Source organism: Heterocephalus glaber, unplaced genomic scaffold (genome assembly GCF_053883595.1).
Source record: "Heterocephalus glaber isolate CG9 unplaced genomic scaffold, H.glaber_assembly_v1.0 deba00001610, whole genome shotgun sequence".
NCBI lineage: Eukaryota > Metazoa > Chordata > Mammalia > Rodentia > Bathyergidae > Heterocephalus > Heterocephalus glaber.
The window spans coordinates 11238653-11254992 of NW_028258381.1; the positions used below are offsets into that span (position 1 = coordinate 11238653).

A 16340-nucleotide genomic window follows, 5' to 3' on the forward strand; every position below is an offset into this window, starting at 1 on the left:
GGCAGTGATTGGACCGATGTGCGGCACACGCAGCTTTAGCCGCATGGTGTTGCACTGTTGTGCACACTCAGCCTGGTCTTAGAGCTGTCTGTGTGCTCGGTCCTCCTCCTTTCTGTTCGTGCTTGTTAGAAACCTTGCTAACACTCTGCTGTTTCTGTCTTTTTGTATTTGCATGTGTTCGTCGTGCAAAGCCTTGTGGAATCACTGTGCCCGATCCCTGGGCCACAGTGTGAGGGGGCTGCGGCACATGCTTCGCATGGGCGGGATGCTAAGAGCGGAGGGAGGCCCAGACCTTTGGCCAGGATGGTGGTATGCCGCAGGCATCACATGTCACCCTGTGACCTAGAGCACAGTGCGGGTTGCAGGGCACCCGCATGGGGGTGCAGAGATCTGGGTGCCCCATGCAGAGCCTGTGGCGCCTACTTCAGATCCTTCAGGCTGATTCGGACTCTCTGCAGCAGCACCTGTCTCCTTCGGGGCTTGGCTGGCGGGGGGGGGTCCCCTCCTGGCCCTGCTGGGGGTGGTGGCCATGCATGGGGCACGCCCCAAAGTCCTCAGTGCTCTGCACTAGGTAAATGGCCTGGGCACCCGAAGCCCCTGTCCCCCCATTAAGTTGGGGCTCCTGAGCGCTTAGCACCAGAAGTGCAGCGCGCTGCCATTACGGTCACCACCTCCAGTGCTCTTTGGGCAGGCACAGGTGGACTCCATGTCGGTGGTTGTCTGTCTGGTTCCTGCTGAGAGCCATGGGGGTGCCTGAGGGTCCCGCGCTCACTCTGTCACGTGGCAGCCATGAAGGACCTGCAGGGCCACCCACTGCAAGCTGCATGTCCTTGCCTCCCTGTGAGCAGGGCCTTTGGTTTGCTCTTTAACGTCTTGATTTATTTTATTTATTATTAGTTTTTATTTTTTTATTTTTTGGTAACGGGGATTGAACTTGGGACCTTGCACTTTCGAGGCAGGCGGTGGAACCACTGAGCTACATCCCTGGCCCTTCTTGGTTTATTTTAATATGGGGGTCAGAGCTGGGGATGCAACCCAGGGCCTTGGCATGTGCTCGCCCAAGTTGCACCCCAGTCCTTTTAGAAGTTTGTTTCTTCCTTGGAAGTGCATGCCATAAACCCCGAACTCCCTTTCATATAAAAAACTTTTCAATACCGCACATCCCACCCTCCACTGGCAACTTTCCTGTGAAAATGAGAAATCCAAAAGGCTCCAGAGTTGGAAACTTTGGGCACCAACTTAATGGCTTATGTGGAAAATTTTATACTGGGAAAGTTGGTTTTATGCACAAAATGATTTAAAATATCGTTTCTAGTGATCTTCAGGCTGCAGTTGTACAGTGTGTGTGAAACAAAACTTGTGCGTCGGGCGTTAATGCTTTATCAGGCTCTGCGGCATGTCACAGCGGTACCTGTGTGAGGACTGGTATTTGCATACAATTTGTCTCGACTGTTTTTAAACTTGAGTCCCACCATCAAGATGTGAAATTTTTTTTTCTTTTTCTTTCTTTTGGTGCCGGGGATCGAACTCAGGACCTTGCGCTTCCAAGGCAGGCGCGGTGCCACTGAGCTAAATCCCCGGCCCAAGATATGAAAATATTACAAAAAGGTCTGAAACATTTCTGATTGCAGGCATTAGGTACAGGATTCCATCCTGTAGCAACGGTTTCAGGGTCCCTGCCCTGAGAACTCGCGGGACCCGGGGCTGCCCTGGGTGACTGCCTTTTCAGTGTAGCCTCAGGGCCTCCCTGACCTCCTGCCAGGGCCAGGGCCCTCCGGCTGAGGTCTCCCAGGTCTCCTGTGGGTGAGTGGGTCTGGCTGGTGCCGTGGGACTGGGCCCGGCTTGCTGCAGTTTCTGTGCCACCTGGCCCGGGCAGGCTGTTCCCTGCCACTCTCGGGGTGCATTTCTAGGGGGCTCCCCATTCCCTTTCCATGAAAATCAGGGGTCGCCCAGCAGCCGCTCCAGGCCGTTCCTAGAGAGATGAGAACATGAGACGTGTGCCGGCCTCTCCTTACTGGGGAGGAGGGGCCCAGGAGGAGGGCTGAGCACATGGGAGCTCCTCGCCTCCTTGTTGGGTCATCCTGCTCTGAAAGTGGGGCTGTGGGGCCCTCCCTCCCCGGCCCCAGGCACCCACCGTGTCACTGCTGCTCACTGCAGGGCCACCTGCTTTGTGATGCCTCCATCCCCACAGCACACTGGTTTTCGATTCCTTTTTGTCATCATAGGGATGAACAGGCAGTTTCGAGTCGGATAATTCCCCACAAGTAACCAGGCTTGTCAGTAGTTTTTTTTCCTCTGTGTTTGCCTTCAGGTTTCTGAACAAAGGGCTGGATAATATGTCGCAATCTCTCCTATGGTCCGTCATTCTCCCACATTTTCCTGTGCTTAACTTTGGGGAATTTGGGGACATCGGTGCAGCATAGGGATGGTCCCCTAAATGCCGCTCAGACCCCAGCCTCGCTGTGAAAATTTACTCTGTCCTGGAGTTGTTCCTGCTTAAGTGTTTTTATGTATTTACCAGCACCCGGCCCCAAACCAGCGGGCTGGTGTGAGTCTCAGATGTAGTAGGTAATCTGCCAGTTTTATCTCTTGCAAGCCGCCCTCCCGGTTGCCCTTTGGCCTTGCTGCTGGCTGGTCACTGGAGCCACCCTGCAGCTGTCACCCCCAGAACTGGCCTTCTCTGTCATCTCGGAAGTCCCTTTGCATTTCTCTTGGATCTCATGACTTCTTGATTCATTGTTTATCCCCAAAATGTGCAGGATCACTTCCAAGTCAGAGGTGCCTGGGATGTAAGCTTCGTGCACCTGTTGGAGTCTGGAAATGTCCTCTCCCTCCCGTCTCCCGGAGCAGTGGGCGTGCGTGTAGACTCCTGATCTGCAGGTCATTTTTCCCTCAAACATCTAAGAGCTGCAATGGGCCTCCTAGGCAGCATGGGGTTGGGAATGCTTGATTCCTAGTAGGAAAGAATCCCGCGGTGATTTTCTGGCTTTCATTTTGGTCACGTCTGGCATGTCAGGCTGTTCTCCTCGTGGGTGTGGTGCAGTTCTGTGACAGAGTGACCCACTCAGGAACCCTCGAGGAGCCCTTCAAGCTGGAACAGCAAATCCTTCAGGCTTAAACAGGTGTTGGAGTTAATTCTGTTCTTTTCCACTTTCCTCTTTTTCTACAGTGGCTTTTAATTTGGCTCTTGGTATCCCTGGATTTCTCATTACTGTTTTTTTTAATCTCTTATTGTGTATCTCTTGTGTTTTTTAGATTTTGGATAATATTCAGCTGGACACTTTAGCCCTTCTACTGGATTTTAAGTTTCTATGTTCACTTTTAACTTCCCAGGACCTCTTTATTGCTTGGCTGTTGTCTTAGTGGACCTCGGCGTAAATGCAGGGTCTTACACACCTGCAAAGTCAGGGACCCCTTGGGATCCAGCTGCAGGACCGGTAGAAGGCTCTCTTCCTTCAGCCAGGCGAGGTGGTGCACGCCTGTAATCCCAGCAGTCTGGCAGGTGGAGGCAAGAGAATCACAAGTTGGAGCCCAGCTGGAGCAATTTAGCAAGATCCCACCTGGAAATAAGAAGGGGCTGGGACGAAGCTCGGTGTGAAGACACTGGCTTGATCTCTGGTGATTAAAAAAAAAGATCCACTTCCGGTTGTCCTGGCAGAGCAGGCTGTGAGTCCAGCAGGGCACTAGACCCAGCCGGCCCGGCCTCTCCACCCATCACCAGACCCTTTGTCCTTGCTCTGCCCCATCCAGGAGCAGCCACAGCACACCGAGCTGAGACCCTCGCTTCTTTTCTTTTCCTCTCCTTTCTTTCCTTTCTTTTCCAACAGGCCAGAGTGTGGCAGGGAAGCCTTTGTCTGGTGCAGCCTCTTGTGGGACCCCGGAAGCCGGCCAGGCAGGTGTGCTGTTCAGGCGGTGAGCTCACCCCTCAGGCTGGGGCAGCCGAGTCAGGAGGCATGGGACACCACAGCCACCTTTGTGGGGTGGCTGGGGTCGAACCTGGAGCCAGGAGAGAGCATAGACCTTCTGCACCGGCATCTGAGTGACTGCTGCGCTGCACTGCACTGGTGTCTGGGCTCCTGGGCCGGGTTCTGGGCCCCTCTGTCATTTTGTGAGCTGTGACGGGTCCTCTTCAGCATCTCCACCGAGCGGCGGTCGGAGGTAGCGCCCCCCCTGGGTGACAGGACGGGCCGGGCCTGGCCCTGTGGTCAGCCAGCCCGAACCCACTTTGGTTTGGTTTTAACCCTCTGCTGCAGGCTCTCAAACCTGCCTCCATCTGCTTTTGTTTGAAGGAGGGTGTCACAGTCTTGGAATTTCATGGTCATGGCTACCTGGGTGCCTCGTTCCGGGGATGCGCATGCACCAGGTCTCCTGACCCAGCTCCCCCACCCAAGGCCTTGGGCCGCTTTTCTGTTGGGCCTCCCCGCCCCCCAGTGTGGGGCAAAGGCAGGCAGCGCATCTGGACATCTTGGTTCCCAGTCGCAGCCCTGGTTGAGTGTCACCACGTGACACCATCTCCATCTCCTGCCTCCCCACCCTGCTCTCTGCAGAGGGAGCGGAACCCCCAGCCTCCTGGCCGTGACTGATTTCAAACCTTCTCTCAGCTTCCTTCGATGTGGGTTTGTGATTTGCCTTCTGTATCTTCAGGTTCTGCCATCCACAAGTTCACCCGTCCCTGGGGTGGGAAATACTCAGCAAAAAGAACAGCATCCTTCCTTGTCCTTATTCCCTAAGCAAAAGCAGTCAGTTTACCTGTTCCACCGCTCCCACTCACTGGAATTACAAGTAACAAGTAAGGTAGAGAGTTGGGAGTCTCAGGGAGGCGTAAACTGTTGTCATTTTCTACAGCACCAGGGATTTGGGTGTCAGTGGGGGTCATGTGCTCCATCCCCTCCAGATGTGAAGGATGTGTTTGTGAGTTCACGAATGTCTCCTGACCTTGTTTTCTGTTGCATCCTTTGTTGCAGACTTGTGCGTGTGTGTGCATGCATGTAAGTGACGAGAACACAGCAGATGCCCGACACGTAGCGTCTATTCTTTCCCTCGCTGCCTTGGTGTAAATGGAACCCTCTTTCCCGTGGACATCCGATTGCCTACGGTTTCCTGCCAGCGGCTGCCAGCGGGCTGCGCTCTGACATCTTGGGAAGGGGGTGGGGCGAGATGAAAGGCGTCCTTCAGACCCGGCTCGCCAACCCTGGTCACTGGCCCGGCCCCCATGCCGTCCCTCGGGAGTCAGGAGCGTGGTCCTGCCGGAGGCTGTCCTGTCCGGCCGCGAGTGCCGCGCAGGGCGCCGAGGGCCGGGCGACTGGAGCGCGGCCGGCCGGCGCGTGCTACCCGCGGGCGGAGGGCCGTGGGGGAGGGGCGGCGATGCTGGCAGCCCGAGGTTCTCCCGGTTGCCATGAGAACGGGATCCGGGGATTGGGCAGCCGAGGGCCCCCGCGGGCTCGGGGCGTGGCCGCGTCACATGGGCTCGGTCCCGGGGTTCCCGTGGTGCGCCAGGCCCGGCCGCGTCCCTGTCCTCGCCGTGCTCGGTGCCCGGCCCGGAGGCCGCGGAGCGCACAGGCCCGGCCGGCTGGACGGCCCCGGGCACCTGCGCGCCCTGGGGTGGGTCGGGCCGGGCGCGGGGTCGGGGCGCGGGCACGGGCCGGGGGGCGCGCGTCCCGGGGCCGGCCTGCGGGGGCGCGCCGTCCGGGCAGGGTCCACCCTCCACGGGCCGGCCGGGCCGGGTGTGTGCAGGGCCGGGTGTCCACGCGCTGGGCACTGCCAGGTGCCGCGCCCGGCCGGCGGCGCGCACGCAGCGACCCCGTGCGGCCGCAGTGCAGGCCACTCTTCAGGTACGCAGGTGGGCAGGGGGCGCGGGGTCGGGATCGGCCCGGGTGCAGGGCGGCCGGGGTTCGGCGCGGCCGCGATCGGGGTCCCCGGGGAGGCAGGCAGTGTCCGGCTGTTGGTGCCGACGGCCGCGCCCGGCGATCGCGTGACCCCTGCTCGTGCAGCCTCAGGCCAGGATTATGTAAGCGCTTCCGATCCTAATTGTCCTATTATGTAATGGGAAGCCTGCGTCCCGCTAACCTGCCGCGGCAACTGGGTGCGCGCTCTGTGCCTCGGCCGCGCCAGGCGCCTGGTGGGGGGCGCGCGCGGGGCACTGGGGCACCTGGGGTGACCGCGTCTTTGGGTTTTGTTTTTTTAATACCGACGGGCCCGGGTCCTCCCGGATATCTTTTATAAGCCTTGATGGTGCTCGGTCTGGAATGAAAGCCTCGGGTAAACGCATCCTGTCTCAGGCATCTTCACCCGTGGAAGGAAAATACACGACCGAGGGCATAGAGGGCTGAGGGTGCTGCCGTGGGCTACTCAGGCTGTGAGGGCTTCAGCAGAGGTTCCTGCTGGAGCTGGAGGAGCGCCGTCATCTGCTCCGGGCGCCCCTCTCCTGGACCGCCGCTCCTGTGGCGGCAGAGTCGCTGCCCCCGGAGCTGGGGTCCGGGTGGGTGGACGGCCCCGCATCCGTGCCCTCAGACCACCCCTCCATGCCAGGGGCTAAAGATCGGGCGTGCTCCGCCGAGGTTCTTGCAGGCTGGAGCGGCTCGCTGCGGGGCTGACCCGTTGGCGGCCCCGGCCAAGGTGTGGCCAGAATGTGTTGTGTGTCTGCACCCAGCTGGCATCGCCTGAGCATGTGGGTGGGGAGGGGCACTGGCGGCCAGGAGGAAAGGGCCTCTTCTCCCTCCGTCAGTCCCGAGGAGAAAGGCAGAGGGACACTTCCTGTTCAAGGTCCGTGCTGCGGTTGGATGTGGCCAAGGTGTGACCTCGTGGCAGGACCTGGGTTCATGCCTGTGGTGCGTCCTCGGCCCTGTGCCTGGCCCCTGACACAAGCCAGCGCTTCCTGTCTGCAGGGAGGGAAGGAGAGAGGGGCTGGGGACCAGCTGTGAAGGATGCAGGCGGTGGGCTTCCTGACACTTCCCCTGCTGGTTCTGAGGGGGTGGGGGACGTTCCAGGGGAGTAGAATAAAAAAGCGTTGTTTTGTTTCTCGGTCCTCTCCTAAGGGTTTCCATCCCGGGTTCCTCCTGTGGCCGTCCTGTAATTACCTACCCCCAGAACCCGGCTTGTGAACTACACAGAACACTGCCTCCTTTGAATTTCGGTATTAGGTGACATTTAGGCGACAGTCTAAATTCAGTGATGTTCAGCCCTTGTGGTCCCAGAAAAGCCAGGCAGCTTCCTGGCATGTGTTTGTGACTTAGTAACAATGTCTTAGGAAACTGGCTGGGACTGGCTGCATTTCATAATCCTTCCAGACCCCGGGCCAAGCTCTCTGATACGCAGCGGGAGAAGAACGTGCAGGGAAGAGCTGAGGTTTGGAGGCTGGGCCTGGACACCCCCACCCCCACTGCAGGCCTGGCCTCTGGAGCTGGTCCCTCCGCGGGGAGCCTTCTTCCTTCCACTGGGCCCTGCTGCTGTGCTCTGGGCTTCTGAGGATTAGGTCAGAAGTTGACAGCTCCTGTCCTGACCACCTGCCAGGCCAGGGCGGGCTGGGGGTGGCGAGGAGGCGACATGTGACTCTGTGGACCCTGGAAGGGCGGGGATTGTGTCAGGAGAGGCTGCTCCCTGGGCCTCCCTGTTCTCTCCATTCCGTCAGACGTAAGAGCAGTTAGCCCAGCCCTGGGGCTCCTACAGCTCAGGGAAACACACATCCGGCGGTTGGCATGGCTACTGGTCACATCCGAAACTGTTGTGATGGGCCGTGTTTACTCCCAGGCCGCAGGATTTTCTGCAGAGGGCTCTTGAGCGAGGATGCCTGGCCTGACGATGCTTGCTTTTATGACGCTGTGAAAGCAGAGACCCTCTTTCCAGCTCTGAATATTTATCTCCTGGGCCAGGATATGATCTCCAGGCCTCTGCTAGGATTCCAGGCAGCCAGGCGACACTGCAGTGTCTGCATTGCGTGCCGTTGTGTTGCTTGGGTCACTGCATGCATTCAGCTGGTGGCACTTTGAACTTGAAGTTAAAGGGGCAGGAAACTGCCGAGTCCAGGCCCACAGGCGTTTATTGGCCCTGTTGGCTGCATCCTCCGAGTCTCTGCCTCCTCGGGCAGAGGGTCTGGACTGCCGACTCCAGGAACATTCCTGGTTTGTGGAGCGGTGCCTGCTGGCGCCTGCAAGAGTCTGGGCTGAACTCGAGCTGCCCCAGGCGGAAGCCTGCTGCTGGGGGAGAAGATCCTGACCTGGGACATTGATGCTGGGCCCGCACCTCGGTGGGATGCAGGTGGAAGGAGGGTGTGGATGTGAGACCCTCCTGTCAGGCACACAGCCGAGGTGAAGTGGAGGAGTCTGGCTGTGTCCTCACCCTGTCCCTGCCCCACTTAGATCCAAAATAGTGAAGACTGTCTGTGTGAGGAGGGGGTATGAGCTCAAGAACAGCTCAGGGTGATGCTCCCATCCACAGGGAATGGGTCCACAGACCTCCGTGGCTCTGGGAACTGTGCATAGACCCTGTGGCACTCAGCTTCCGGTGACTACTGTGGAGAGCACTGGGGATAATCAGATGGGAAGAGGGCAAGTGTATGTGGTGTCAGTACCGGACGCTGAAAATTAAAGGATTAAAGATTTATTTAGTTCACTGTTTGTAGAGGTTTCAGTCCATAGATGGCTGGCTCTGAGGCAGGGTCGCTGGGCAGAGCAACGGTTCATGGTGCTTAGATGGTAACAAAGCAGCAAGGGACCTTCACAGCATCTCTCTGCCCCTTTTATCTTATCCAGGCTTCTTAGGGTGGGCAGCTCTCACACCCTTAATCCTAGTGCTCTTGAGCCCAGCATCGCACCATAAGTCAATCCCAGTGTCACAGTCTAGATCCAGCCACTTCTGAAAAAGTCCCTCTTATGACTGTATGAGGCTTTGGGGGGACAGCTAGATACAACCATGTCCTGTGGGCTCATGGTTTCAGAGGCTTCAGTCCATGGTTGTCCAGCTCTGGTGCTTTGGGGCCTGAGAGGAGACAATATGTCACACAGAAGCTTGTAGAAGAGCAGAGCTGTTCACCACCAGGCAGCATGAAGGAGTGGTGAGAGGGAGAGAGCTCATGAGCTTGTGTGCAGTGAGTGGAGGCCCAGCATCCTTCCCAAGGGGAGCCCCAGTGACTGGAACCCCCCCCAGGCCCCATCCCTTCATGTTGGTTTCCAACACCTTCCAGTCAGGCCAAGCCGCGAACTAAGCTCTTATTTAACATGCGGCCTTTGGGACACACTCCAGATCCAGAGCTAGCGTTGCAGAACCCAGTGCACCAAGGGATGGATGAGTGTTTAAGTTAAACCAAAGCTTATTACAGTATAGTAGAAGACACGTTGCCATCCATCTTCCTCAAAATACTGGCCCCCTTGTTTCGAACACATTCCTCCCACCATTCATACCACTTGCTGCACTCCTTTCCTGAGTGTCTTTATGAGATGCGGTCAAAACTACGGTGAACACCGCTGCCGAGCGCCACCCAATGGAAAGCAGCCCATAAAAACATGGCGCTGTGTCCTCATCCACCTTATCCACAGGATCTGGCACCCTGTGACTTCCAGCTCTTCCCCAAAGTCAAAATAACCATGAAAGAGAAACGTTTTGAGCTGGGTTAGGACATCGAGGTGGCCAGGATGGTACAGGTAAAGACCCTTAGGAAAGAGGACTCCAGAGCTGCTGCAGGAAGTGGTGAGGACGAGGGGATGAGTGTGTCCAAAGTGAGGGGAGAGGGGATTCATGGACATGTGTCTTTTACTGTTTACATTTGTAACTTTAAACAACACTTGCCATATTTTTAGATTCCATCTCGTACACTGTGTTTTATCCTATGCATACATACGTAAGATAAAGTTTAAAGTGAGGCCCAGGAAGAGATTAACAGCAAGTCTTAAAACAGAATGTCATAATCTAGTGCAGTGAAGGTTTGCACTTTGGAGCTATGACAATGTAAAATAAGCGATGCGTGAACGCAGGCAGGGCAGTCGGATCCCTGTGATGCTGATGGCCCAGTACCCTGCTCAGACGCAATTCACGCCCTGGGCGGGATGGAGCAGGCCACGCAATTTAAAACGAAGGAGTTGTTCCCTTCTGGAGTTTTCTATGTAGCGTTTTCAGACATTGGGGTCCTGCAGGTAAATGGTATCGTGGAAGTTGAAACACAGAGGGACTGTCACAGTGATACTGCTACATCTTTTGTTTGTTGCTTTCTTGAAGTGAACTAGCAAGGTGTGGTTTGGATTCGATGAAATATTAGCACCGGCTGGAAATAGTGCATCTCTGTCTCCTGTCAGCAGTAGCTGCTGAGGGCGGTGGCCTCCTGACCAGCCCTGCAGATACCCCCAGAGACCGTGCTGTGTGTAGGAAAGCCTGCACACAGGTTCTTTGTCTTCTGTCCTGAAATTCTCCGAAAAGGACCCTTAACCCTTTGGGAGCCCCGCCTGCCCCCAAACTGGAGATTGACTGTAGGGTAGCAGTGGCGAACCTACGGCACACGTGCCGCAGCTGGCTCGCAGAGCCCTCAGTGTTGGATGGGAGCCAGGTCACCCCAGCATCATCCCAGCAGCCAGCCACTGAGCTGCCACACACACAGGGCCCACCCACGGGCATGCTTGGAATGGAGTAGCTGTGCCAGGCGACGGTGTCTTGAGCTGCTGGAGCATTTGGTCCTTAAAAGGTTTGCCATTCCTGCCCCAGGACCTTTGCACTGAGCTGCATCCCCAGGCCTTTGTTTTATATTTTGACATAAGGTCTCCCGGATTCACTGAGTCTCCCATATTGGGTTTGAATTTGTGATCCTTCTTCCTCAGCCTCCCAAAGTGCTAGGGTTATAGGCATTCTCCAGTGCTCCTTGCTTAAGCAGTGTTTTAAATAATGCTGTTACTTAATGAAGGAAGTTTTGCCAAGACTCCCTGTGATCAGCCCTGTGTTGTTAAGCGCGTTTGTACTTTCTTCCCATTGTGAATGTACAGCACTTGCACTGTGACCCGCAGTGACAGCAGCTTTCATTCCTGTGGGCTGAGGTCAGTGTTGTCCCTTGTCTAGGATGGGAGGGCGCTGTTAGAAAGGTCTTTCTTTGAGGACTGTGGGATTTGTAGTAATGTCAAGCTTGCATGAAGGATGATCAAAAATATGGTGAATGTGTAAATTAAAAACCACTGACTAGAATAAAAGACACACTGCTGTAAATCCCCTTGAGAATTTTTCCTCCTCTCTCTGACCACACTCATCGCATCGTCCTTGCCACTTGCTGCAGCAGCTCTGCTGGCCGTCCAGCCCCGGACTGTGAGGAAGCAGTTTCTCTTGTCTGTAAGCCACCCAGCCCGGGATGTTTTGTTACCACAGCACAAACCCAGGGAGAAATCTCTGAGGAGTACCTGAGCATGTGGGCAGGATGCTGGGATCGGCGTATGGGAAGCCAGGGAAGCCCCAGGACTGGGTTTGGAACCGCAAGCGTGTCCAGGGCCATCCTCCCTTTTGAGGCCACCCATGCACCTCACCCATCGCGGGTCAGCACGATCTCAGTGTAGAGACCCCAGCCACCTCCACTCCTCTAGGCTCAGTGGGCCCGGGTACAGCTGGCACTGCCCCTGGAGTGCAGGGCCCATGCTGGCCCATACGTGCATCTTGTTGAATTGTAGGGTTTCGTATTCAGAGACTCCTTTAAGGACTGATGCTGGGAGGGTGAGGTCGTTAGATGAGGGGTCACTAAGTGAGGAGTTGTATGTAGAATGTATGTTACAATGCTCAGAACAAAGAAACGGGCAAAGGAAACTCCAACCTGACGACTTTGCTTGATTTGCATCACTCTTTTTTTTAAAAGCTAGGCCAAGTTTTCCTTTTATTGTTTGGTTTTTAATTTATTTATTTATTTATTTCTGGTACCAAGGATCGAACTCAGGTCCTTGCGCTTGCGCAGCAGGCAGCGAAACCACTCAGCTAAATCCCCAGCCCTGTTTTCTTTTTTAAACGTGGCACTTAAATGCCCATCAACTGATGAATGGATAAAAAAAGATTTTTTTTTTATATAATGGAGTATTGCTCACCCATAAAGGATAAACTTGAGACATTTCTAGTAAATGGATGCACCTGGAGAACATACTCTTAAGTGAAGTAATTCAAACACACATGTGGAAATATCGCATTATCTCTGGTGTGAGAAACTGAAAGTGAAAATAAGGACCAAAAAGAATAATAAATATTGTGAAATAGGAAAGAGAAAAAAAGAGAAGTGCTTATCTCACAATCAGAGGAACGTGAATTAGATGCCATGTTCACCCAGAAGAACGGAAGCTGAGAGCGTCTCTTACATGCAGCGCTGTGGTGTACTGCAGCAATGTGTGGTGCATACAGTCAGCACATTGATAGTTGTGTGTAGACGAGGTATGCTGTCGGACAAGACAGGGAGGCTCTGTCAACAAGGTGTCTCGAGCTGGGCACACAGAGATGGGTCGTAAGTCTGAGTAGCTGCTGAACAGGTAGGTTCCTAAGTGAGGAGAATGTGTTCTGCCTGGTACTTTCTTACCACATGTAAGATTTGCAAGTGTTTTGCGTCTTTCTGTCGGTTACCTTTGCATTCTCTTGGAAGTGCCCTGGAGTGCACAGGTGTGATGATGTCAGCGATATGCAGTTTGTTTTCTCCTTTTATTGCCTGTGCTTTGGAATTGTGTCTAAGGAGTGACTGTCATCTGCTCGCTGCCTTGGAGATTTTCCCCTGTGTGGTTGTTTTTTCCTTGTTATTGTTTTGTTTTTTCTTTTTGTTCCTTTTCTTTTTTCTTTTGAGACAAGTGGTTGCTGTGTTGTTCGGGCTGGCCTTGAACTCACTGTGTAGCCCAGGCTGGCCTCACATGGAGCGATCCTCCTGCCTCACCCTCCTGGGTGCTGGTATCACAGGTGTGCACCGCCACACCCGGCTTCCCCTATGCTTTATGTAAGAGTTGAACAGAAATAGTTTTACTTCTTCCTTTCCAATGTTGGATGCGTATTGTTATTATTAATTTGTTATTATTATTTTCTTGCTTAATTGCTCGGGCTGGCACTTCCAGCACTGTGTGGCATAGAAGTGGCAGAAGCAAGCATCCCATTTCCCTCCTGCTCTTGGGGCGCGGCTTTCTGGTGTCCCTGCCAGAGGGGGTCGCTGCGGGCTTTTCACGGTGCTGGAAGCAGGGCCTGTCAGCAGCCCCTTTGTTCCTTGAGATTCTGTGTTCTCTGAAGTCCCGGTTCTCGTGACGCAGAACAGTGTAGAATTCAGAACGACCAGGTGCCGGGGCCGCCTGGGACCCCAGATGATAATATATTCCCCTAGACGCCAGCAGAATAAGTTTGCCCTTCCTTCCCCCCTTTTCCCAGAAGTGGTGGCTCTGGGGTTTTGAGTGACCTGTGGAGGACGTGAAGGAGGCGTACACCAAACCCCTCATAACATTACTCCTTCTGACTCCTTTTGTCGTTTGTGGCAGTCCTGGGTGGAACCCGGGCCCGCACGTGCTCAGCAAGGGCTCCTCCCTGACAGCCCAGCCTTAGGCGATTTTTATTTTTCCAGAGGATCTCAAGACCTTGGGGTGAGCGCAGTGAGGGAGGTCCCCTGCGTAGTTCTGCGCCCCCTTGCCCTGTCCCTTTGTCACTCTTGCTCTGGTTCCAGGTTTAGGGCACAGGAGGCTCATGAGTTAGGTGACTATGAGACACCTCCCTGGATGGACGGTGCCCAGGTCCTCTGTCATGTGTGTTCCCCGGGCCCAGGAGTGGGCGCTCTGTCCTGGAGCTTGGTGAGGGGTCAGGGTCCTGGCCGCCTCAGCAGGCCCTGTCCCCTGTGCATTGACCCTCTGTGGCCAAGACGACCCTGTCTTCTCTGGAGCACAGACATGTGGCCGAGGCACATCCCCTTCCCTGGCAGGGGACTGAGGCAGGAAGCCCAGGCCACCTGACTGTGTCCGGCCCTCTGCTAGGAACTGGAAATACAGGCCATGTGGCTTTTCCCTTCCGACTCCGGCTTCTCCTCAGCATGGCCGGGCAGCTGCATTGGAGGGGACGTGTGTCTTGCCAGAATCAACACTCTGGAGAGGCTGCCTGACAGCGCCGCTCCTCAGGGTCCCCGTCCCTGCGAGTCCCCAAGGGACAGACTGGAGGGACACCCTCAGACATGGCCACCAGCTTGGGACTCAGCGTTTGGAAGAAAATCTTGGTGGAGGAAGAAGTCTCCCTGGGGTCTCATTGCATAGGAGCTAGGGTGGCTGGGTGGTGGCTCGGCTTCCAGCAGGCAGGATCAAGGTGGCACGAAGTCTCGGGGCCAGGCCAGGTCACAGCTGTCCAGGGCAGCCCAGGGCTTGTGCTGCACTCAGGGTGCAGTGGTGCTCAAGTGGCTTGGTGCCCCCCACCTGGATCCACAAAGCCCAGGACACCCCGAGGGCGTGTGGCTACAGGGCTACATGTATTGATCTTGACCACTTTGGAAAGTAAGGCAGAATGTTTTTAAAATGCTTATTCCTCCATTTAAAACAACCATAATAAACTCATCTATTAAATAGAAATAATGTTTTATGAAGAAAAACAATGACAAGAGCAGCATTGTTTTGCATTTCTTTTTCTTTTTGTTTTGTGGTACTGGGGATTGAGCCCCAGGCTTTTGCACTGAACTACATCCTGGGTCATTTTTATTTTTTTTATTTGAGACACAGTCTTGCTGAGTTGCCCAGGCTGGGCTTGAACTTGTGATCCTCCTGGCCCAGCCTTCCAGAGTGCTGGGATGACAGCGTGTACCTGGCTGAGGTTTTTCTGAAGAGTACAGCTGTCCACATGCTGACGTGTGCCTCGTGCCTGTGTGTATGGTGTGTGTCTACAGGCTAAACTATTGAAAGTGCAGGCCAGAAGTCTGTGTGTGGTGCTGTCCTGCCCCACGCTTGTGCCTCATCTTGGCCTGTATAAAATATGTTACATAGTTAACGTAGAGAGGTGACAAAATTCCCTTTATTTTTACGGTTTTTATTATAACATTAAAACAAAATAGCACAAGCCCAGGTTAAATAGTTTAAAAACTTACAAGTGTGATTAGCAACAGTAACCTCCATCTTCCCCTGCACACCCACGTGTAAATGGGTTGAAATGCTGCTCTAAATCACTGTTGTATGTGCCAATTTGCACACGCACATGTACGTCTGATGCTCGGGTTCCAGTGTGACTGCATGTGGTGGGTGAGGGGCGCAGCTGGCACTGCGCTGCGACCTTTGCTGTCTCCTGCCCTGTGCTCCTCTGCACCTGGCCCACACACACTGGCGCACCCGGGAGTCGAGGCACGAAAAATCCCGCTGGAAATCCCATCATCGTGCTCCGTATTTCCCATCCTGCGGGGCCACAGTTGGGCTGTCAGGGCCATGCGCAGCCCTGGGGTCCCGGGCTGGTGCCTGCCCTGACTCAGGATTTCATCTTCCTCCATCTGAGAGGTTACAGCGCCTGCATTGCTGTCATAGCCGAGGCTCCCCCGGCACGTCTGACATGTTTGTTTCCTCTCCGTGTCCATGCTGGCCGCTAATCTCCCACTTATCTCACCAGCTATGAGGCGTGTTAAGCAGGCCTCCTTCCCTGGTGCTCCAGCAAATATTTTGTCCTGAGGCTTGTGCTGGTCTTTGCATTCTGCACGTAGGGTCTCCGGCTGTAGAGGAGTTGGTTTATCACTTGTGACTTCCATGTCAAGAATCTTGCTTGGAAAGCTGTTTCTTCCCCAGTTCGTAACGGCATTCGCCGGCTTTTTCTCATAGTGTTTTTTGGCAGTGCTTGAATCGTTGGTCTGTGAGTGGCGTGGGCAGCGGGGAACTGTCCGTGACTTACTGGGCACCTGTTGCCGGTCTTAGTTTTAATTCCTGTGTCATCGTTCACAGTCTGTCCACATTCTTGCTGTCTTCTGTACATTCTTCTGTGTGGTGTGGTCCAGGGCTACGGTGAGTATCTAAAAATATTTTAAATAATTTTTTATAGTAAAACATAACATTGCCATTAACCTTCCTCAGAAGTCCCTCTCACTTCGAACATCCCACGTTCTGGCCGCTTTCTGCAGCGGCTCTGGAGCCCTCTTTTCTGAGGGTCTTCAGCTGCACTGTCCTGGCTGCCTCCATGTCCCGAGTCAATCCAACACGTTTCCCTTTCCGGGTGATTTTGACCTTGGTGAAGAGCCAGAAGTTGCGCAGTGCCAGATCCAGTAAATAAGGCGGATGAACACACAGCATCATGTTTTCAGGAGCTGCCTTTCTGCTGGATGGCAGTGGGCAGCAGCCTTCCCATTTTTGATTGCCCTTGTAGAAACCCTTAGGAAAGAGGACTCCAGAGCGGCTTCAGAAAGTGGCAGTAATGACGGGATGAGTGGG

At 54.8% G+C, this 16340-nt stretch overlaps 1 protein-coding gene across 11 annotated transcripts in view; it reads left to right on the top strand.

The window, feature by feature from the left end:
• Grb10 (growth factor receptor bound protein 10) overlaps nucleotides 1-16340 on the top strand; it is a 107876-nt gene that overhangs the window by 3645 nt on the left and 87891 nt on the right. The window contains exon 1 of one of the 11 annotated variants that reach the window (XM_004839849.4): nucleotides 5705-5831. The exons of 9 other annotated variants lie outside the window; for them this stretch is intronic. The gene's annotated coding sequence lies outside the window, so the exon portion shown is untranslated. Of the gene's footprint in view, nucleotides 1-5704; nucleotides 5832-16340 lie in introns of those variants that run through there. One more of the 11 variants, XM_087196043.1, reaches the window with a different exon arrangement.